This window comes from Mandrillus leucophaeus, unplaced genomic scaffold (assembly GCF_000951045.1).
Source record: "Mandrillus leucophaeus isolate KB7577 unplaced genomic scaffold, Mleu.le_1.0 Scaffold247, whole genome shotgun sequence".
Taxonomy (NCBI): Eukaryota; Metazoa; Chordata; class Mammalia; order Primates; family Cercopithecidae; genus Mandrillus; species Mandrillus leucophaeus.
In genome coordinates this window covers 3,388,748-3,393,487 of record NW_012102554.1, presented here as the reverse complement: position 1 = coordinate 3,393,487, position 4,740 = coordinate 3,388,748, and the positions used below count along the sequence as shown (strand labels likewise).

Here is a 4,740-nt window from a genome sequence, read left to right as displayed (position 1 = left end):
ATGTAAATGCCTTTGGCATGTGAATGGAGTAGGCTGCTTTTCTCTAAAGCAGCAGCCACAGCTTGGCTGGGGAGTCCTCAACAGTCCCTCTAGAGTTTCATCAGTGTCTCCAAGACAACCCAGATAAATAGACAGTGAAAGCACAAATTATTTGCTTGCTGTGGAGATTTGTCAAGCCCCCTACCTGCCCCCAGCCTAGTCTCTGAGCACTTCTCATGTAGAAAATTAAGATCTGTCTTGCCCTATAACTTAGTGAACTTGGTCAGGATGATGGGAACATCCTGAAAATAAAAATGCACACTCAGTTCTAGTGTTGCCGTTGGTTAGTGACTCCCTGAATGAGAGTGAGGAATTAAGAAGCTGTGTGCAATGTCAGCCCCTAGAGCTGAGTAGCCGTACTGTGTGGCACTGCGGTCTAGGCAATTCATGGACAGCATGTCTCACCTGCTGATGAAACTCCTGGGCAAGAAGATCAAGAAGTGAAACCTCAAAATGCACACCAGAACCTAAAGTTGCCAGGGGCCTCAAATCTGACCCTATCAGGAACTCAAAATGGAGATGTGTCTCAAGAAACAATGGGAGGTGGAAAGGTTAAAAAAAATCAAAACATTCTGCGAATGTGGGGTTATCAGAAGCTCAAGATGGAGCTGTGTCTCAAGAAACAGTGGAAAATGTACAAGTTCAAAAATCTCCCCAGAAATCCACTGTATTAACAAATGGAGAGACAGCAATGCAGTCTCCCAATTCAGAATCAAAAAAGAAAAAGAAGAAGAAAAAGAGAAAAATGGTGAATGATGCTGGGCCTGATACAAAAAAAAGGCAAAACTGAAAACAAAGGGGAATCTAAAGAAGAAACTGTCGAGACTGCCAAAGAAACAGAAAATAATGTGGAGAAGCCAGATAATGAGGAAGATGACAGTGAGGTGCCCAGCCTGCCCCTGGGACTGACAGGAGCTTTTGAGGATACTTCATTTGCTTCTCTATCTAATCTTGTCAATGAAAACACTTTGAAGGCAATAAAAGAAATGGACTTTACGAACATGACTGAAATTCAACATAAAAGTATCAGACTGGAAGGCAGGGATCTTCTAGCAGCTGCAAAAACAGGCAGTGGTAAACCTTGGCTTTTCTCATCCCTGCAGTTGAACTCATTGTTAAGTTAAAGTTCATGCCCACGAATAAAATGGGGGTCCTTATTCTCTCACCTACTAGAGAACTAGCCATGCAAACTTTTGGTGTTTGTAAGGAGCTAATGACTCACCACGTGCATACCAGTGGGTTGATAACGAGTGGTGGTAACAGATCTGCTGAAGCACAGAAACTTGCTAATGGAATCAACATCATTGTAGCCACACCAAGCCATCTGCTTGACCATATGCAGAATACACCAGGGTTTATGTATAAAAACCTACAGTGTCTGGTTATTGATGAAGCTGATCAAATCTTGGATGCTGAGTTTGAAGAGGAATTAAAGCAAATTATTAAACTTTTGCCAACACGCAGACAGGCTATGCTCTTCTCTGCCACCCAAACTCAAAAAGTTGAAGACCTAGCAAGGATTTCTCTGAAAAAAGGAGCCATTGTATGTTGGCGTTGATGATGATAAGGCTAATGCAATAGTGGATGATCTTGAGCAGGGATACGGTGTTTGTCCCTCTGAAAAAAGATTCCTTCTGCCCTTTACAGTCCTTAAGAAGAACCGAAAGAAGAAGGTTATGGTCTTCTTTTCATCTTGTATGTCTGTGAAATACCACTATAAGTTACTAAACTACAAAGATTTGCTCACCTTGGCCATTCATGGAAAGCAAAAGCAAAATAAGTGTACAACTACATTCTTCCAGTTCTGCAACGCAGATTCAAGAACACTTTATTGTGTACGGATGTGGCAGCAAGAGGACTAGACATTCCTGAAGTTGACTGGATTGTTCGACATGACCCTCTGGATGACCTTAAGGAATATATTCATCGTGTAAGCAGAACAGTCAGAGGTCTAAATGAGACAGGGCATGCCTTGCTCATTTTGTGACCAGAAGAACTGGGGTTCCTTCACTACTTGAAACAATCCAAGGTTCCATTAAGTGAATTTGACTTTTCCTGGTCTAAAATTTCTGACATTCAGTCTCAGCTTGAGAAATTGATTGAAAAGAACTGCTTTCTTCGTAAGTCAGCCCAGGAAGCATATAAGTCATACACACGAGCCTGTAATTTCCATTCTCTGAAACAGATCTTTCATGTTAGTAACTTAAATTTACCTCAAGTTGCTCTGTCATTTGGTTTCGAGGTGCCTCCCTTTGTTGATCTGAAGATCAACAGCAATGAAGGCAAGCAGAAAAAGTGAGGAGGTGGTGGTGAATTTGGCTACCAGAAAACCAAGAAAGTTTATAAGTACAAAATCTTTATACACATAAGCAAGAAATCATCTGACAGCAGACAACTCTCTCACTGAAGACACGTCTTTCTTTCATCTTGAATAACTTCACCCTAAAATGAATTTTCCCCCTTGAATTTATACAAGATTTGTATAAATTGACTTGGGTTGCAAGTACTGAGCACTGTTACTTCTATCAAATCTCTTTTTTATTTTTGGGATATAAAACAGGCTTTAAATTTATTGGTTGCCCAAGGGCAAAGCAAGAAATCTCTAGTTTCTCTTGTGATTATATAATATTTTAAATTTCCCCATGTACACACAAATGTATGTTATTGTTTTAATATAATTCTTTTTGTACATTTCCTTCTTGCTATGTGAAGATTTTTGTGGCGTGGGTTGCTGTGTCAACTCCTGTAAAAGGTGAGCTAGTGTATCGGGCAGCTGGTGGTAATGCAGAAAGGAGTCTAAGGTTATTTTTTATTTTTAGTTGTTTCGTGAACCTTGACAGTATCTCATGACTCCTCCTGAAAATGCTGCAGTATAAAAGAGCAAAAAGATTTGGGAAATACCTAAGAAGCACCTTAGGATTAGGGAGGCATTGCTTTTATAGATTTTTTATTTTAAAGCAATCAGCCTTTCTCAGGTGTTTTGTATAAAGTGTCACTAGCTGTCACAACATTTGACAGGTAGGGTGTAGGAAAAGGGTAAAACTGAGCTGGTTGAGCCTCATTTCCATGAATAGAGGTGCAATACACTGCATTTCTTCGTTCGGTACCATAGCAAAGACTTTTAAAAAACAGAAAGAATGGTGATGCTCCTCATTCGGAATTGTTTATTTTAAGGTGGTTTGGATTTTGGTAAGTCTTTTCACTCTACCGAGTACTTACAAGACAAGGCTGCCAACTACGTTGAACTTGAAGCCAAGCCATCAGACAGTGCCCAGCACATATTAATGTTAGCTTCTTTTTGAGAAAAATTACCTCTTCTAGGCCCTGAAGCAAAAAATACATTTGCTATGAAGATTGAAAATGAACAAAATTAGAAAACACCACCGAAATCAGTGATTTAGTCAGATGGGTTTTTTTGGTTGTTGTTGTAGGAGCACTTGACTTCTAGTGTGCTTTGTGTAGTATGTAACTACAAAATAGTACATTTTGTAGCAATTCAAAACCAAAGTTGCTAGCATTATTTTGCTCTTGTGCTGGTTAATCATAAGATCCCATCAAACGTAAGTGCACTGAGAACATTAAATGTAGAGGGAACTGTTTGGTAAAGAACATTCCAGTAGGAAAAGAAAAGAACAATCTTCATTTCTGGGCTTGACCGTCATCACCCTGGCTGAACCTGTCTTGGGTTTCCAACCTTGACTGCTGGGCTCCTGGCTTGGTTTCTTGGATTCCTAATTCCCGGTGTGTAATAACTCTCTCCAGGATCATGTTTTCCTTTTTTATCTCAGAAATAATGTTTCTAAAAATATGAAAAGGGAAGAATATTTAATTACTCAGCAAAAGTAAATACTACTGGTATTTTGTACCTAATCTAATTTTTATATGCATGTTCATGGTATTTTTTTTTAAATCAAAAATGAAGTAATCTTCTATCTACTACTTGTAACCAGCTAGTTTCACAACATGTAAATTTCCTGTGTCATTAAATAATTACATAGAAGAAAGAAGCTATGTTCATTTTTTAGGACGAGAGCATACCGTTCCATTCATCCCCATGGTCAGCTTGCCTCCTGCAGCTACTGCTGCCGGATATCAACATAACAAAGAGAAACAGATGCTTCGAAGAACCCATATCACTTGGAGGAGAGCCCAAGGAAAAGCACCCTTCCTGTGAACTATTTTTTGATCCTAGAGCAAGGGTTGGCAATCTGCAAAACAGTAAACTATCAAACTGTTTTTATTTGACATTTAATTTGTTTGTCCTGTCATATATCTGATTAATCCACATGTGTTTTTTGAGCAGCTCATTGGGGTCTGGAGAGATAACATTGACAAAGTCTCCGCCCTCAAGGAGTTTGGAGTCTAGTGGAATAGGGCTCCTCTGAAATTCAGGGATGTACATTATGGTCCACCTGGCCATGGTGGGCTGTCACATCACTGTCACTAGACTGTGGTCACATCACTTATCACCACATTTTCTTTTTTGTTGTTTTTGAGACAGAGTCTCGCTCTATTGTCCAGGCTGGAGTGCAGTGGCACGATCTCGGCTCACTGCAAGCTCCGCCTCCTGGGTTCATGCCATTCTCCTGCCTCAGCCTCCCTAGTAGCTGGGACTACAGGCACCCACCACCATGCCTGGCTAATTTTTTGTATTTTTAGTAGAGACGGGGTTTCACCATGTTAGCCAGGATGGTCTCAATC

General features: G+C 40.1%; 1 pseudogene; it reads left to right on the top strand.

Moving 5' to 3' along the window:
* Positions 1 to 435: 435 nt before the first annotated feature.
* LOC105541923 lies at positions 436 to 2,446 on the top strand (annotated as a pseudogene).
* The last annotated feature ends 2,294 nt before the right edge of the window (positions 2,447 to 4,740 follow it).